General features: G+C 56.4%; 1 long non-coding RNA gene across 1 annotated transcript; it reads left to right on the top strand.

Moving 5' to 3' along the window:
- Positions 1 to 1,533: 1,533 nt before the first annotated feature.
- On the top strand, positions 1,534 to 4,589 carry LOC135288195 (uncharacterized). Its single transcript, XR_010351448.1, has 3 exons — positions 1,534 to 1,622; positions 2,175 to 2,196; positions 3,575 to 4,589. It is a non-coding gene; the product is annotated as an uncharacterized LOC135288195 (long non-coding RNA).
- Positions 4,590 to 19,298: the final 14,709 nt, after the last annotated feature.

Below are 19,298 nucleotides of genomic sequence, written 5' to 3'. Positions count from 1 at the left end.
TTTAAACAGTTAGGAGGGATCTTAAATTACCATGGTGGCCCCTGATAGATCTGGGGTGGGCTCCACTCCGTGGGTGGCCTCACACCCCTCGTGTGGTGACACCCCGTCGCCTGCATACAGGGACATTCCAGTGCAGTACAGTGCATCCCAGTGTGATGAGACTCCCATGGGGACACTTATGCCACGGGGTCACACCTGGTGTCCTTGGGATGCTCTCATGCAATGGCAACGCCACCCAGATATTGCCATTGCCAAGGGGACCCACCTTGGACCGGTGTTGAGCCCCTCAGTGAGATGGGACCCTCCTATCCCACAGACCCACTGGTGCTGCAGGTGCCAGCGTGGGTGCAGCTGGAGGGGGACATGGTGACACTGCGCAGCTGGGGCCAGCAGGATAACCCAGTCACCCAGTCACCAAGGTGTGATTTTACCAGGACATGAAGCATATGGGGGCATCCCTCAAGGAGACCGAGCAGTCCCTGTCCCCCCTGCAGCTGCACCACAGCAGCCACTACAGCTGCGGGGGATTGGTGGTGTCCTTTCTGTCACAGTCAGCAGCAGTGACAGTGACAGTGCATGGTGAGCACTCCCACAGCTCGAACTCCAATATCCTGACACCCCCAAAGCCAATTCCCAGTGCACTAAGAGTCACAGTCCTCACCTCCCCTCTCCTTCCCAGATCTCTTCATGATGCCAGTGCTGGAGGGTCCCCCCAAGCCCACTGAGGGGTCCCCTCTGACTCTCAGCATCCCCAGACCCTCCGGCCCCGAGCACCCCTCCTACACGTGTTCTACCGGGACGGGCAGGCGGTGGGGGGCCTGCAAGGGTCCCCACAGCTGCAGGTGACTGCCGTGGGGGTCTCACACTCAGGGAATTACAGCTGCGAGGTGCGCTCCAAGGGGGAGGGGTGTGCGGAAGAGCAGTGCCCTGATCTGCATGAGTGCGGGATGGGCACAGGGAGCCCCCACAGTGTCCCCAATTCCTCTACCTGTGTACCTCCATGTCCTTCAGACACCTTTCCTGGGTTTTCCCCCCACCTCTGCCCTGTGTCCGCTCACCCCTCTGTGCTGTGACCCCATCCCCAACATCCCCCACCAAAATTCTCCTCCTGTCCCTATCCCCCCACACTGGCTCTTACGCCCTCCCTGTGGCCTCAGCCTTGCCTCTGTCTCTGCGGTGCCCGTGGCCAATACCTCCAACACCCCAGGTGTGCATGCAGGTGACCCCATGACCCTGTGCTGCTCAGTGCAGATAGGCTCAGCCCCGGTCACCTTCACCTGGCTGTGGAACGGCGAAGAGGTGGCCTGGGATCCCCTCCTGAAGCTTGGGGCCATCGATGTGGGACATGCGGGCACCTACCAGTGTGTGGCCACCAACCAGCTGGGACAGGATGGGCACCGCGTGTTCCAGGCACTCAGCCCAGAGCTGGCCTTGGAGGTGTCACCTGGCTCACCCTGGGTCACAGGTGGAGTCACACAGGGTTGCCAGGGTGCCCCCAATGGTTCAGCGTGACACCAGTGTGTCCCTGTCCCCAGCAGTGGCTGTGAATGTTGGCAGGACTCTCCTGTTCCTGCTCCTGCTCCTGGCTGTCATCGGAGGCTGTCACTTGTGGCACCACCAGGGTGGGTGGCAATGGGGGGAGATGGGGGTCCTGGAGTGAGGGGAAGCTCCCAGAGTGGGGGCAGAGGTCAGCAGCACCCAGGGCCCCTGAGCTGGGGGAAACTGAGCCCACAGTGACCTCAGCTGGGGGTCCTGGGGGATCTGGAGGGAATTTGGAGGGTCTAGGTTGGGCTCCAGTGCTATCCCCAGGTGGGCTTTGAGGAATATTGGGGTGGCACTGGGAGCTCCTGGAAGGTTTGGGGAGCTCCTGAAGGCCTGTGCAGGGATGTTGGAGGACCTTTCTGGGGTGCTGGGGGAGTTTGGGGGTGCCCCTTCCTGCCAGGCTTGGAATTCTGGGGGCACAGTTAGTGTGGGACACGGGGGGGGGGGGGGGGGCACTGCAGTGGTGCTGAAGTTCTGGCGGGTTCAGGGGTGCTCAGAATGTCCAGGGGGAATCACATGTCCAGCTGCCACGGGGATTTGGGAGTCCCATGTGTGGCTGGAGTTGCCAAGGTGCCAGGAAGATTCAGGCGTTCCAGTGTTCACAGAGTCACCCCCTCCACTTTTCCTTGCAGCTACCAGGAAGCTCCAGGACAGGTGAGTGGGGGGCTGGGGGTGCGACTCCTCTTTTCCCCTCTCCAGACACCACCCAGACCCCCCCCCCCATCCCCACAGGAATTCCCCTGAGCAGGGGGAAGTGCTCAACCCCCATGTCGTGGGCACTGAATGGGCAGGAGAAGAGTACAGTAGGTTACACCGGGGCAAATGACCGGTGTCACCCCCCACCCAGGTTCCCACAACCGATGTCACTCTCAGGGCCCCCACAGGTGTCCCCTGGCCCTGTCCCACCTCAGGATTCACAAGTGACCAACGCGGAGATGTCGGGACCCTATGAGGGACACAAGGAGCCCCATGACTATCAGAATGTGCTGTTACACTGGGCTCTCTTCTTCCTCTTCACAGCACCCCACAGGGTTCCTCCTTCCCCCTTCCAGTTCCAGGGGGGGCACATGAGCCTTTTCATTCCTATTGTACCGAAAAGCAGCTTTTTGATTAAACTGTGTGAGAAACAAGGCTCATTAAAATGGGTAAATGTTTAATAAGGGATAAAAGGGACAGTAAATAACATGCTGGGTGTTTGGCAACTGCCAGAGGCACATGGTTAACTACAACAATTCTTCTTACATACCTTTTCATTGTATTGGTTAAATACATATTCAGGAGGATTATACATATTCAAACATTGTTTGCAGTTTGCATGTTCCAGGAATTCTTTTGCTTGATTTGACCCTTGATTCAATTTCATAAAGTACAAGCCATTCTGCAGGTTAAATTTATATATAAACAAGGCCCCCCTGTTCTGTGGTTTGACAGTCCTTGATAACCGAAGAGTCAGTGGTAAATTCCTCTTTGCTCTTTCTTTCAATGTTTATTTATTTACTTCTTTGCAATGTGTTCTTATCATACAGATGAGATACTCCATCAGTCCATTAAATCAACATTAGCTATTTCACAAAATTATCTGAGTTATTTTCACCATTGTCACTTAATTACACAAATAAAGGCATTAGCTACTTCTGCAACAGTTAATACACAGCACATAGTCTCTATTCTGATATTTTGGGAGAGCCTAAACTATAATAGATTTATCACGCTAAAATATATATTCTACACAGGGATTAGGGGAAAAAGGCTGACAAATTGTAGTGTGTCAAAAGTAGTGAAAAAGAGATTACAAACTGTATTATATAAGAATAAGTTGGAAAAAACCAATATAGTAGTGAAAGCCAATGACTAGATAGTTTTTCATAACAGGGGGAAGGTGTATTGAAGTGTTTTCCTGGTTTAGGGCAAATTTGGGAGAAAACCTCCAATAGGGGGACCCCGGAGAAAGCAAACCCACACGGCTCCTCCCCCCTACCGGTTTGGGAAGGATTCCTTGAAGACAAGTTGAAAGAACCTCTTTATTTAACAGGCAAAACACCCCCAGCACACAAAATGAAAAATACCAGATGACAACACTCTTTCACCAATCTGGAAAGGATGACAAATTCAGAAAGTCTTTCCTGGGAGTGGTTGCTCTGTTGTCGCTCCCTCCGGTACTGGGTATAGCTGCTGCAGCCACAAGATGCAAACTCTTGGTGTTTCCCAGGTGCCAGTCTGGAGCAGGTTTGAATGGTTCTGAAAAAAAGGAAAGGAAAAACAGTCCATGGAAAGATTTGGACTGTTAGCTAAACTAACTAACAAGCAGAAGCAAAAAGCAAAAGCAAAGCAGGAGCACAGCAGAAGCAAGAGCAAGAGCAAAGCAAAAAGCAACAGCCGCACTATGTACTGACCCATCTCTGTGTCTCGCCGTCTGTGAAGGAGAAGATTGATAACAAACCAAAACAAAACATTCACTCTTCAGAGCCAGTTCTGTCCAGCATAAACAGAACACACAACTGGGGATACAAGCATCATAACATCACCTTAGCACAAGGGTTTATTTGACTTCTTATCCTGCTCTGATTTTGTTGGCAATAAATTAAATTAATATCTCTGATTCTGAGGCGGTTTCTCTTGTACCAGGATTTGATGAGTGACCTCTCCTGGTCCTTGTCTCAACCCAGGAACCCTTAGTTCAATTTTCTCTCCCCATCCAGGTGTGGAGGGCAGGGAAAGAGCGGCTGTGCTGGCTGCGGGGCATCCAGCCATTGTCCATACACAACAAGGCCAGAAGGAGGAGGAGGGTCCAGGTCAGGCTGTTGAGCAGATTGGTAAGGGATTTGAAGTAGTTCTGGTGCTCTCTCAGTCCCTTGATGACAGGGACAAAATGATCAATTGCTGCATTTCTGGAGTGGTTCCCTCGCAGTTGGCCTTGCAGGGAGGGTTCCAGCCAGCCCTGTTCTGAAAACCATCCAAGGACCTCTCAGAGCCACTGCTCGGGCTCCCTTTGCGTTTTGTGCTTCCTGTAGGGCTGAGCAAACCACAGGCAGGCCTTCCCCCCAGAATTTTCACCTCTGCAGCAGCTCTAAAACTGCCAGAATCAAAGCCAAGGGGGCAGGAGGGCCCCTGAGGTCCTGGCTGCCACCTGGGGTCAGCCAGAGCAGGGCTGGCCAATGGCCATCCCTGTGCAGTAGGGCTGGGCCATGGCTGGGTCCTGTAGGAGTGTGCCCCCTGTTGACAGAGTGATAAAACTATCCTTTGTCGGCCTATAAAGGAAAGAAGTCTAGAAGTTTCTCTCATCGATTAGGTGAAAAGCCACCTCACAGGACCCAAGAGACTTCACCTCAAACTTAAGGGCAGCTAATTGGATAGAAGCCAAAAAATTCCGCCTGACCAATTGGGTAGAAAAAAGAGAACAAAGGAACTAAGGGCTCTTGTGTCATGTTTTACCAGGAGCAGATCTCATGCATCTGGCTCAGTTTTTTCTGTTTGTTATTTTGTCTTTTATTAAAACTTTTTGTTTCCAACACTGCAGCAGAAGCCATCCTGCTGATTTTATGCCTCCAAAGGTAGCTGAGCCATCTTGGGTGTATTATATTTCACTGAGACCTTATTAGCCCTGGCTCGAGGAAAATATTATAAGAGGGCCCCACCCTTGGGTGGCCACCACAACAACATCAACCACTCCACAGTACATATCACTGTCCCAACACTAACAACATCTATACATTTAATCAAAAATATAATCCAAACTGTAATATCAATTCATATAATATCCAGCGAAAGTCAACTTTCATTAACTTGTTTCTCACAATACATACTAGTAAAAACCGTTATTCCTGTTCCAGCATCTTTGCCTAAAAGCCCTGTAATTTCAAAGTTATAATAGTTCAGAGAGAAGGGGGTCGTATTTTCCATTCCAAGGGAGGTTCCCACCTTGTTCAGCTTCCTTGACAGAGCTGAACAAATAAATACTATTTCTGCCAGTTTAACCAAAGAGCTGCATTTTTGTCCCCAGAGCAGGGAACCAGGTCCTGTGCCCCTTTGGAACTGGGATGGGCAACAGTAATCCACCTCACTGGGGGCATTGGGAGGGTGATTGCAGAGGCACTAAACACATGGGGGTTCAGAGGAACAAATCTGATTTTTATTTATGTCTCAACGTATGCTACACATTAGGTGAAAAATGACTCTGTGAGTTGTACGTGTGCTGGGAACCCTGTCCCTGGTGAGGCTTCACACAACAGAAGATCAGAAAGCTTCAGTGAATGGGCTGTGAGAGACCCCACACTGGCTGGTGGGACAGATGCCTAGATGCCCGGGAAAAATGTCTGGGAAATCGGGCTGTGGGAGTACCTTTGCAAATAAAAGCAGCAAACTGTGACGAAATAGGAGCATTTTGCTTTGGGTTCCTTGGAGGGATCAGGGGCTTACTTGGAGGGTCAGCTTGGCCCTCCTCCCCTCCTCGCCTTTTCTTCCCGGTGGTCCTTCTTCCCTGTCTGCACCCGTTCTTCCCTGCTTCACTGCTTCCACGAGGCAGCTCATTCCTGCTCTCCTGGACTCCTTCATTGCCTCCCCGATGGAGCAGATGCTGCCTGCACCCACCTGCTGCCTCTGCCGCGTTTCCCATGCCGCCCACAGCACCGAGCCTGCTGCACCTGCCCATCGCAGCAACAGCCCGCGGCAGCCAGCCCATAGCCACCAGTGCCACAGCACCAGCCCACGGCAGCCAGCCCATAGCCACCAGTGCCGCAGCACTAGCCCGCAGCCAGCCCGCTGCAGCCAGCCCATAGCCACCAGTGCCGCAGCACTAGCCCACAGCCAGCCCATAGCAGCCAGCCTGCAGCCATTGCTCGCTGGTGCCAGAGACACGCAGGTGCCGTTGCTTGGAAATCACACCCAGGCACTCACAAAAGCCATGTGGGCTCGCCGTGGCTTGCAGCACACACACTCCGTCTGCTGAGCTGATGCCCACAGAGCGACCCAGCTTCTTGCAGTAATGCTGTCACTGACTTCGGTTTCTCTCTCTATCCTTTTCCTTTTCTACTCCACACCCTCCCCCTCTGGTAAGAATACTTACCCTGTTTATCAATAAACAGTTCTCAGATATAATATTATTTGTGCTTCATTTTTATCTGAGAAATCTTTCAGAAAGAGTACTCCCTGACTCCCCCTTTTACAGGGGGATGGGACAGGGGTAGTGGGAGGTGGAATGGGGAAGCTCTGGGTGTACTACAAGCACTGTGGGGAGAGAATGGGGCAGTCCCTGAGGGTGCTTGGGCACGTGGATGGGGCTGTGCAGCCCCTGCAGGTACGAGCAAAGGGATGGAGGAGCCCTTGGGGGTACAGGGAGAGGAAATGGGGAGCACAGGGTGCCCTCTGTAGGCTCCCCCTGACCCATGACCCTGACCTCCCTTGGAAGGATGGGCAACCACAGGAGCCGTGGAGGGAGCACCCCCAGTGTCACCCAGTGCCTCCCACTTCCCAGAGCATCACAACTGTTGTTGTAGATTGTCATAGATGTCGCTGGGTTCCCATGGTTGCCAGTGCAGCTTCATGTATGTCGCCTGAGGATCCTCCTCTGGGGATGCCAGGGGGTCTGGGGGGGCCCTGTGGGAATGAGGGGTGTGTGGAAACGGATGGGAGGTGCTGGGGGTTTGGGTAAAAGATGCATCATGTCTGGAGCCTGCACTCACCTTGCCTGGTGCTTGCTGGCATCTGCAAAGGAAAACTGGAGGGGTGACTTCGGAGACCCAGGGGCCCCCATTCACCCTGGGGAATGCTGAACCACCACCAGACACACAATTCTCCCCAGGCCCCCCCAGTATCCCTGATGCACCCCCCTGTATCCCTGATAACCCCACTTGGACCAATACCCTGAGCCCCCAGAACTGCGAGCTTGGCAGGGAGGGGGAGCCCTGATAGAAGCCCCAACATCCCTGCAGGACCCTCCAACATCTCCCCAGGGCTGTGAGCCATGGTCACTGGGAGCTCAGCCCCTTCCAAGTCAGGGGCTGTGGTTGTCGCCCTATGGCTCCCCTTCACTCGGGGCTTTTCCACCTTTCTCTACAACCCCTGTCCCCCCATTGTCACCTACCCACACGGTGCCACTGGTGCCAGGCCACAATGACACCCACAAGCAAGAGCAGGAAAAAAAGAGCCCCACTGACCCCTGCAGCCACTGCAAGAAACAGAGGGGAACACATCAGGATCACCCCTGGGGTCCTACACTCCTTGGTGACCCTGCGTTAACCAACCTGTGTCCCTGTGTGTCCCTCGGTCCCACGGTGTCACGTCTAGGGCCAGCTCTGGGCTGAGTGCCCGGAACAGATGGTGCCCATCCAGCTGGTTGGTGGCAACACACTGGTAGGTGCCCGAATGTTCCATATTGATGTTCCTGAACTCCAGGAGGGGACCCCGGGCCACCTCCTGCCCGTTGTGCAGCCAGGTGAAGGTGACAGGGGCTGAGCCCACCTGCACTGAGCAGTGCAGGGTCACGTTGTCACCAGCACGCACCTTGTGTGACAAGGGACCAGGGGTGATGGTGACATTGGCCACGGGCACTGCAGGGACACAGACAGGGCTGAAGCCACAGGGAGGGGCTGGCAGCCACTGTGAGGGGAGAGGGACAGGAGGGGGTGGGTGTGATGGGGGATGTCAGGGTTGGGGTCACACCACAGAGCGGGAAGGGGACAGAGGGTAGAGGTGGGGGGACATAAAAATGTGTCTGGAGGACATGGAGGTACTCAGTCAGGAGACCCGAGGAGGCTGTGGGGGCTCCCCGAGCCCATCCCCGCACTCACTGCACATCGTGATGCAGAGCCGGGCGCTGCTCTTCCACACACACCCACCTCGGAGCGCACCTCGCAGCTCTAATTTCCCGAGTGGGAGACCCCCATGGCGGGCACCAGCAGCTGCAGGAACACCTGCGGGCCCCCCATCACCTGCCCATCCCGGTAGAACACGTGCAGGAGGGGGATTTGGGGCCACATGTGGCTGGGGATGCTGAGGCAGATGAGAGTCATGGGCAACCCCACGGTGAGCTCGGGGGGACCCTCCAGCACTGGCACCAGGAAGAGCTCAGGGAAGGAGAGGGGAGGTGAGGACTGTGACTCTGAGTCCACTGGGAAGTGGCTTTGGGGGTGTCAGGAGATTGGAGTTCCAGCTGAAGGGGATGCTCACCATGCACTGTCACTGTCACTGCTGCTGAACGTGAAATAAAGGACCCCACCAAGCCCCTACAGCTGTAGCGGCCACTGTGGTTCAGCTGCAGAGGGGACAGGGACAGCTCGGTCGCATTGATGGACCCCGTCAGATTATTCTCATCCCGGTAAAATTGCACCCTGGTGACTGTGCTGTTCCACTGGCCCCGGCAGCGCAGCGTCACCATGTCCCCCTCCAGCAGTGTCCGTGCTGGCACCTGCAGAACCAGCTCATCTGTGGGACAGGAGGGTGCCATCACACTGAAGGGTTCGGCACAGGTCTGAGGTGGGTCCCAATGGTACCGGGGACATCTGGGTGCACTGGGATGCACTGGGATGTCCCTGTGTGCAGGGCAGAGGCTCTCGCCACAGGAGAGGTGTCAGGCCACGCATGGAGTGGAGCCCAACCACATTTATCAGGGACTACTCTGATCATTTAAGAACCCCCCTCACCATCTAAGATGCTCACAGGGGGGCTCAGCCCACTGCCGGGTCTGTCACATGTGTAGGTGCCACTCTCGGTCACAGTGAGGTGGTCCTTTCCCTCCTGCCCCCAGTGCTGCCCGTCCTTGTACCAGGTGGTGACATCAGCGGTCCCCGAGCCCTGGCAGGTCAGTGTCACCTGGTCCCACAGCACCGCCGGCCTCCACGGGGGCTCCACCAGGAGCTGGGTTGTCTGGGTGCCTGCAGGTAACACGATACACCAGAGTGCCTGGGCCTTTGTGGGGCTGGGGACAGCGGGGTGGGGCCATGGCATCCCCCGAGGACTCACCAGTGAGGCTGAGGGTCTGGGCTGGAAGGGAGAAGGAACAGGGCTCAGTGAGGGTGGCACTGCAGGCACAGCAGCACCCGGGGATCTGGGTGTGGGGGCTGTCTCCAAACTGTCCCCATGGGGACAGCACTTGTGGGAAAGTGTGTCTGGGTGCTCCCCAAAAGATTTGGTGCTGTGGGGGGACATGTCTGTGTCACAGCCACCCATGCACCATATCCATGTGCAGAGACACCTTGGGAACAGGGACATCAAGGCCACCATGGGCTGAGGCAGAACATGGGAACACCCCAGGCACAAGGACACCACATACACACCCCATGCTGGCCCAGGAAAACCCCACCACCTCATGATCACCTCCCCATGATCCCATCCCCATGGCTACATCCTCATGGTTCTTGTCCCCTTCTGTCCCAGCATCCCAGTTCCCTTGTCCCTATCCCCAGAGCTACCTGAGCCCAAAGCTGCCAGTCCCCACACTCCTGTCTCCACATCCTCATCCCCAAATTTTTGCCCTCTGTTCCTGTCCCCAAAACCTAGCTACATCCCCAGTCCCACCCAGGTCCAGTGTGGCTAACATGGACTGGCACTGCTGGCACTGGGGACAGCAGGGGACCCCGCAGCTCCCCTGTGCCCCCTCCCCATCCCTGGGCTCTCAGGCCCATGCCCAGGGCACTCACCCCACAGGAGCAGTGCCACATTCCCTGCCATCCTGATATCTTCCGCCATGTGGACTGGCAGTCACTCACTGCTGTGGCTACCGCTCCCCTGGCTGGCAGCTCTTCAGATGAAGGGGAAGGAAGCGAGGTCACGTCCGTCTCCACGTGTAGGTGGCCCTTGGTGGGGGCAGGGTGGCCACAAGTTGGGCACAGGCTGGGGACAAGGGTCCGTGGGACAAAGTGGGAAATGGGGTTCCCAGGAGTTGGGGACTTGGTGGGTTTGGGGAGCTAGGGATGGGTGTCCAGGGAAATGGGGCATCCCCGGGATGGGGTCCCTGGGGAATGGGGGTCCTGAGGAGTGGGAGTCACCTGGGATGGGAGTGCAATGGAAATGGGGGTGCCCAGGGCTGGGGGGACTCAGGGATGGGAGTCCCAGGGGAACAAGGGCTCCAGGGATTTGGGGTCATGGCATGGGTGTGCCAAGGATGGCAATGCTGCAGGAATGGGGATCCCATGGGAATGGGGTTCCTGAGAGAATCAAGGTCCTGGGGGAGAGAGGATTGCAGGGGTTGGCATGAATGGGAGAGGGTTCCTTGGGAATGGGGTGCTGGGCCATGGAGTTCCCGGGGAATGTCCTTCCAGGGATGGAGTGATATAAGGAATGGGGGTTCCCCAGTTGGGTTTCCAGGGGAATGGGTGTGCAAGGGATGGGCAGTTGCTGGATGGGCACAGCGGTCTCAGCTCCTTCCCTGAGTGCCTCAGATTTTGGGGTGACCCAGGGTCCAGCGCTACTGCCTGGGGTGCTTGTTTCCTGTGCAGCCATCACATGGGGGTTCTGGGTAGCTCTGCCTCTGTGCCCTCCCCAGCCCTTGACTTTGTCCTCTCTTTATTTCTCTTTTTCCTTATTTTCCTCACTTTTGTGCCTTGTCCCCTCACACGTGGTTCCTGGCTCAGCAATCCCGGGGAGCACCTGAGCAGGGAACGGGAGGAGCCAGGGGATGGGGAAATGGTCAGTGGGGGGTGCAGGGAGGCTCGGGGAGATGAGGGTGTTGGGCTATGCGCCCCTCAGCACATTCACTTTCTTTTTCCTGGACAAGAAGGAAAAGACTGTTTGTGCTGAGAGTGAGAAGAAAAAGTGGGGGGGTTCTGTCCTGCAGGGCACTCCCAGGGGGTCCTGTCCTAGGGGGATCCTGTCCCAGGGGGTGACAAATCCTGGCATGGGGGAAACCTATTCCAGGGGGGAGAGTGGTTCCAGAAGTGTCCCTGCACATTCCTGGTCAGGTGCCTGTCCCGGGGGTGGCACATCCTGGGGACCCCTGTCACTCCAAGGGTGGGCCCAGCCATAGACCAGCCCCACTGCACAGGGATGGCCATTGCCCAGCCCTGATCTGGTCAGACCCAAGTGGCAGCCAGGACCTGAGGTGTCCCCCCTGCCCTCTTGGCTTTGATTCTGGCAGCTTTAGAGCTGCTGCAGAGGTGAGAATTCTGTGGGGGAATAAGGCCTGCCTGGGTTTGCTCAGCCCTGCAGGATGCATAAACCCCAAAGGGAGCCCAAGCAGTGGCTCTGCAAGGGTCTTTCGTGGTTTTCAGGGCAGGGCTGGCTGGAAACACACCCTGCAGAGGCAACTGTGCGAGAACCAGCCCGGAAATGCAGCAAGTGATCATTGTGTCCCTTTGCCCAAGGGACTGAGAAAACCACATAACTACTGCAAAGACAACAACAATCTGCTCAACAACCTGACCTGGACCCTTCTTCTTGAACAAAAAACCTACAGCCCTTTGGAACCTCCCAGAAAGAATATTTGGGTTCTGGATGTGTGCACCAGAAGAGAGGGAAATGTGTGGAAATATTGAGCAGGGTATGCACACGAGGGGCTGGGAAACAGGGGTGTCACAGCAAGAGCAGGGAGTTCCCAGGCAGGGGAATTCAGGGCAGACTGGAGTGGATTTACCAGGGAATCAGATCCTGAGACACACACGGGCATTTTCACCAATTCCTGTGCACTGTCCCAAGGATAGACAGAGCTTCTCCCCTTCCTCCATGGGAAGCCAATCAGGTTTCAGGGTGGGAATGAGAAACATGGGAAGAGTTCCTAAATATGGCCCAAGAAAAGGCTTCCTTAGGGGCTGTGTTGCTGCCCAGCAGGCAGGGAACAATCCCATGAAGCTGCTGGACACTCAGGGAGATTCCACACTCTGTGTCATCCACAAACAAACCCTGCGGTGGGATGCACCCAGGAGCTGCTCAAGGGAACCAAAACATCACATTTCTTTGGGATGTGTTTGTGTTTTTCTTGTGAGTGACTTGTTGGGAAAGCAACTGTTTAAAGGATTCTATAAACCAGAGCATTTTATGCCTCATCAGTTTGATTTTTGATTAGTTTGTTCCTTATTGGGGAAAAAATGGTGTGGGAAAGATTTTTGCTTTTATTGTATGGATGTATAATTTTGTGTGAACCAACTGGGCATCAAGTGTTGCCCGGGATGGCTGAGCCAGGACATGGAGGGACCTGACCCAGGGGTGTGTGGGGCAGGGACACCGAGACTGCCAGGACAGCCCTGTGGTGCCCCAGGGTGGGGGGTTGTGCTGAGCTCTCAGTCCCCCCCAAATCTGAGGCACCCCGTGAAGGAGCTCCCCCATGCTCACCCAGCCACTGCCCATCCCTGGCACCCACATTTCCCTGCCAACCCAAACATGGGACCCCCATTGCCTTGGTCTCTCCTCTTTGAGGATCCCCATCCCAGGACTGCCATTGACCAGGACCACCACTGCCTTGATCCCATCCCATGAGCTGATTCTTCCCCCAGAACTCCCATTCCCGAGCGACCCCTTTGTCCACCTGCACCACCAACCCCGGCACCCACATGCCATTACCCCACAGCATCCCCATTCCTGAATCCCCCCAGGCATGGAGACCCCACTTCCCCTGGACCCCCATTCTCCTGGATATCCTTCCTTGGTTCCCCACATCACCCTGAGCCCCCCACTCCTGGCAACATCATCCCCCACCATGTCCCTGGACTATCCTATTATGTCCCCAGCCTGTGTCCAGCTTGTGGCCACCCTGCCCCCACCAAGGGCCACCTACACATGGGGATGGACATGACCTCTCTTCCTTTCCCTTCATCCGAAGTGATGTCAGCGAGGGGAGCAATGGCCATAACAGCAAGTGACAGCCAGTCCACATGGCTGGGGACACCAGGATGGCCGGGAATGTGGCACTGCTTCTGTGGGGTGCATGCCCCAAGCAAGGGCCTGACACCCTGGGATGGGGAGGGGAGGGGGCACAGGGGTGGCTGCAGGGTCCCTTGAAGTCTCCAAAGCGAGCAGGTCATGGAGCCCAGTGTGACCAGAGTTGTGGGGTGGCTGAGGGGACAGGAACTGGGGACAGGAAGAGGGGAACTGGGATGTAGGGACAGGGACAGGGGGATAGAGATGTAGGGACAAGGATGTGACAGAAGGAACCTTGGGGCAGGGGCAGCTGTGGGGTCAGGGACAGGGAACAAATGGACAAGCAGCATGTGTTTGGGACATGGGAACAGATGCCACTGGAATAGGATCATGAGCACAGGGCCGTGGGGATGTGGCTGTGGGACTGATGGGGGTGATGGAACCTACTGCCCAGTTGCAGCGTAGCACTGTCTCGGGGCCAGGTGCATACATCCTGCACAATACCCGTCAATGCTGTCCATGAGCCCAAATGGAAAGAAGGCAGAACCTGACCCCAGGCAGGTCTTGGGTCCACAACAGCACCTCTGTTGTCTTTATGCCACAATTCCTGCAAACCCTCAGCCTTTCATTTCAGCCCTGGCATAGCAGCTCTAGGAATTTTGAATTGCATTGGGATGTCAAGGAAAGCTGGTGCTCCCTGTTGACTCTGCCAGGGCTCCTCAGGGGGCTCCAGGGCATCTTTGGAGTGCCTGCTCTTCCTGGGCCACTTCTGGTCCTGACACAGAAACTGCAGGGGGAGGAGGAGGAGGAGAGCAGAGCCACAGCCCTGAGGGCTCTGCAGCTGTAGCTGGAGCACAGGGACAGCCCAGGCTGGGAGCAGTGCCTTGGGAGGGTAAAATGGGGCAAAATTGGAGGTGTCTGGGCCAATGTCCCTGTTCTGCTCTGGGAGCTGCAGACCCTTAAGGAGGTGTTGTGATTTGGAATGGGGTTGCTAAAGTTCAGTTGTGCTCCTAATGCATCCCTGTGCACAAACACACGGATCCACTGCCTCTCCTGGCGATTTTGGACTACACAAGGGCCATCCTGAACAACCACTCGGGGCTGGAGTGCCGCGGGGAAGGACAGCGTGAGGGAGCCAGGCCCCACTCAGCCAGGGCTGCCCGAGGAACATCTCATCCTGCAGGAGCTCGGCAGTCTCTGCTGCTGCCAGCCCCGGGGCTGTCGTGAGGCGTGGCCAGAGGGGCTGGGGGGCAGTGGGTGGGAGAGGCTGGGATGGCGGGACCAGGACCCCACTGGGGAGTCCCGAGCGTGGAGGGAGCGGAATGCCGAAGGAGAGACCCCAGGACAGCAGGGGAGAAGGGACCTTGCGGTGGGGTCTGTGGAAAGGAGGGCCCGCAATGGCGGTCCCGGAGCACCGGGAAGGGGCCCAGCTGCCATCGCACTGTGAGTGCCGGGACGGCCATGGGGAGCCCGAACTGACTGTGGCAGCATGTCTGAAGTCACTGTCGCAATGTGTCGTGACTAAGCATTGCCAGGGTAAGGCCCCCACAGCTCTGGGAAGTGGAGGAGTACCATGGAAGGGGTGGGGCAGGGGTGGGGCAGAGCTCTGTCTATTCCCCATGTGCTGTGCAGGTGAGGAGGGCAGGGGTGGAGCAGCTTTGGGGACACCTGGAATCCAGACAGGGTCACTCTTCACAGCCCCACCATGGCCACGGGGCAGAGACATTGCTCGATATTTCCACACTTTTCCCTCTTGTCCCACAGCTGAACCAGAACACAAAAATACTTTCCGGGATGTTCTAAAGCGCTGCACGTTTGAGACACGAAGGAGGAGGAGGGTCCTGGTCAGGTCGTTGAGCAGATCGTTGTTGTCTTTGCAGCATTTTTGGGTCTCTCTCAGTCCCTTGCCTAGAAGGACAAAGTGATCAATTGCTGCATTTCCAGACTGGTTCCCTCACAGCTGCCCCTGCAGGGGGGCGTTCCAGCCAGCCCTGCTCAGAAAACCATCAAAGGGCCTTGCAGAGCGACTGCTTGGGCTCCCTTTGGGTTTTGTGCTTCCTGCAGGGCTGAGCAAACCACAGGCAGGCCTTTTTCCCCCACAGAATTCTCACCTTTGCTGCATGTGAAAATCATGTTCACTCTCCTGTGAAAATTTAAAAAGTTTAATAAAGAACAATAGGAGACAAGGACCATAGAGCAAAGGTGGTTAAGGGTGGGTGCATCTTGGTACTCAGCCAGGAGCTCACTTCTCTTCAGGAATACCCCTTAAATACCTTTTCCCTTACATCAGCCTGTTGCATCTTCATAGACCCTTATGCATAGTAAACTTTTTCCCTAAACTAGTTTACATGTTCCAAGAATTGTTTAGCATGGCTCCTCCTTGGATCCATCTTTTTAGAGCATGCGTATTCCTTGGTTGTGGTTTTAGTCCATTCCTATCACCTCCAGTTTTTGGGTCTTGATGCACACTCTCTTCAGGCTGTGAGCACTGACAGTTGGCATATCTGTAGCAGGTATCTTCATCCTGTGCTCAGTGGATGTTATCCCATCCAAGCAGGCATTTTAACACAAGCATACTTGTATCAGCTATTTCACAAAGCTTAATTAAAAGAAATAAAAACTATATCTTTGTAACAAACTTACTTCAACATTATATATATAGATTCCACTTTAATATTTGCAAAAAGCCGGTAATATAATATGTATTTATAAGACTTGGTGAGAGGGACAAAGTGATTAATTGCTGCATTTCTGGACTGGTTCCCTCACAGATGCCCCTGCAGGGGTGGTTTCCAGCCAGCCCTGCTCTGAAAACCACCAAAGGCCCTCGCAGAGCCACTGCTTGTGCTCCCTTTGGGGTTTGTGCTTCTTGCAGGGCTGAGCAAACCAAAGGCAGGCATTTTCCCCCACAGAATTCTCAGCTCTGCAGCAGCTTTAAAGGTGCCAGAATCAAAGCCATGGGGGTGGGGGCACCCTCAGGTTCTGGCTGCCACCTGGGGCTGGCCAGATCAGGGCTGGGCAATGGCCGTCCCTGTGCAGTGGGGCTGGGCCATGGCTGGGCCCCACCCTTGGATGGCCACTGGCTTCAAGGAGGAGGAGGTTGGGAGCTCCTTCCTACGTGGGGCTCCTTTCCCCAGCTGCTCTTGCCGGCTCAGATCCCACAGGGGACGAGCAAGAATGGAGAATTCTGGGACCCCCATGCCAGTACTCATATTCCCCAAATCAGCATGGCCCAGGATCCCCCATTCTCAAGGAACCCTCTCACATTTTTTCCATCCCCTACAATCCCGCTTCCTGCAGGGCCTTTGCTCTACAAGGACCCCTCATTCTCCTGGCACCCTCCTCCTATGACACCAAATCCCTGGAGCCCACTTTCATCTTGGACTTCCAGCCCTGAGCTCCCCAGCCCTTGGCTCCTCATTCCCATGGTACCCCCATCCCCAGTGACTCTCCCTCCTCAGGACCCTCATTCCCCATGGGACCCCATCCCTGGCTTACAACAAGCCTGGAGCCCCAGACTCCTGGGCAGCCCATGTCCCACCTTGTCCCACCCAGCCTTGTCCCCAGCCTGTGCCCCACAGGTGGCCATTATGCCCCCACCAGGTTCCATCTACACATAAGGATGAGACCTGGCCTTACTTCCTTTCCCTTCGGCCAAAGAGCCACCACCAATGGGACACCCAACCTTAGCAGTGTGTGACATCCAGTCCACAAGTCTGGGGACACCAGGAAGGTGGTGCTGCTCCTGTGGGGTGAGTGCCCCGGGCATGGGACTGACACACTGGGGATGGACCCTGATGAGGCAGAGACCAGTGGGGAGGAGGCACAGGGAGGCTGCAGGGTCCCCTGTGGTCCTCAAAGACAGCAGAGCCAGTGTATGGGCATGGACCCATGTGTGCCCAGAGTTGTGGGGTGGCTGTGGTGACAGGAACAGGGGACAGGAACCGGGGACCTGGGATGTGGGGACACAAACAGGGGGATAGAGATGTAGGGACAAGGATGTGGCAAAAGGAATCTTGGGTCTGGGGAAGCTGTGGGGACAGGGACAGGGGAACAGGGATGCAGGGACAGGGACAAGGGCCCCAGACCATGGGGATGGGCCATAGGGACAGGTGCCATTGGAATGGGATCATGGGCAGAGTGCCATGGGAATGTGACTGTGGGGACACGTGCTGTAGAGCTGGTGGAGGGGACCAGTGCAAACATGGGGTGTCCACAGTGTCCCCATTTCCTGCCCCAGGCCATGGTGACCATGGTGTCCCGGTCCTCAGGACCTCCACGCTCCACCAGTGATCCCGTGGGGACAATTTGGGGACAGCCCCCCCCACCTCGTTCCCCAGGTGCTGCTGTCCCTGCAGGGCCACCGTCACCCAGCCCTGTCCCTTCTCTCCCTAGCCCCTTGCTGGCCCTGGCAGGCTGGTGTCCCCTGTCACCCGCAGGCACCCAGACCAACCAGCTCCTCGTGGAGCCCCCCTGGCAACCAGCAGTGCTGTGGGTCTGGGTGACACTGACCTACCAGGGTTTGGGGACCGCCGGTGCCACCACCTGGTACAAGGACAGAAAACCACAGCCATGGTGGCAGCAGGTCCAACTTCACTGTCACCTTGAGTGGCACTTACGCATGTGACAGACTTGGCACTGGGCTCAGCCCTCCCGTGGCAGTCTCAAATGGTGAGGGGGGTTTGGGTGTCCCCAGCCTGGCAACCACAGGGACCCTGAGGGCTCAGGCTGGGCTCTGCTCCATGGGTCACTTCCTGGTGTGACCAGAGCCCATCCCCTGCTCTGGGGGCATCCCAGAGCATCCCAGAGTGTGGGGACCCGTGTTGGAAATGGGGACCGCTGATGTGCTAGGTGTGACCGAGTGGGGGGTCCCCATGACATCAGTTGTGGCAGGACCCCATTATCCCCCAGATGGTCTGGTGCTGCATGTGCTGACACAGGTGCTGCTGGAGGGAGACACGGTGACACTGTGCTGGTGGAATTTGTCACTCACCTCGGTGGCCTTCTGCTGTGAGGAGATGAAACTGGGGGTTCGACGATAGGACTGAGCTGTCCCAGTCCTGTCTGCAGCTGCACCACAGCGGCCACTACAGCTGCAGGGGCCAGGTGAAATCCTTTTCAGTGAGGTTGTGGAAGTCAGCCCCAGTGACAGTGACAGTGCACGGTGAGCACCCCACAGCCACCATCCTGACACCCACACAGCCCCTCCCCAAGGATTCAGAGTCACAAATCCCCCTCCCCTCTCCTCCCCTGAGCTCTTCACAGTGCCACTGCTGGAGGGTCCCCCCAAGCCCACCGAGAGGTCTCCCCTGACTCTCAGCTGCCTCAGCACCCCCAGCCCCATGCAGCCCTAAGACCCCCTTCTGCAAGTGTTCTATTGGGACAGATAGGTGGTGGGTGGCCCACAGGGGTCCCTGCAGCTTCTGGTACCCGCCGTGGGGGTCTTCCACTGGGGGAATTACAGCTGTGAGTTGCTTTCTGAGGGGGGAGTAATGCAGAAAAACAGCACCCGGCTCCACATCACTGTGTGTAGTGAGTGTGGGGATGGACACAGGGAGCCCCCACAGCCTCCTCGGGTCCCCCATCACTGTCTGGGGACCCCATCCTTCACCGGATGCCCTCACCATTCCCTAGGCCCTTCCACCCCTTTCAGAGGTCTTGACACATTCCCCAAGTCACTCCATCCTCTCCCTGGGTCCCCATACCCTTCCTGGTGTCGCTTCTCTCTCTCTCCAGGTGTCCCCTCCCTGAACCCCCCATCATGCCTTGGAGTCCCTTTCCAAGCTGCCCCCAATCTCTGTGCCCCCTCTTCCTCACTGGGGTCCCCCTGCCCCTCCATGACACCTCCTGGGTCCCTCACTGTCCCCTGATGTTCCCCCCTCCCGCAGGGGTGTCCCTTGTGGGTGTCCCTGTCGGTGCAGCCCCCTGGGGGACGAGTGGCACTGGGGGACCGCCTGGTGCTGAGCTGCATG

This window comes from Passer domesticus, chromosome 32, assembly GCF_036417665.1.
Source record: "Passer domesticus isolate bPasDom1 chromosome 32, bPasDom1.hap1, whole genome shotgun sequence".
Taxonomy (NCBI): domain Eukaryota; kingdom Metazoa; phylum Chordata; class Aves; order Passeriformes; family Passeridae; genus Passer; species Passer domesticus.
Note: the sequence above shows the minus strand (reverse complement) of the source record. Positions and strands in the feature narration are given on the sequence as shown.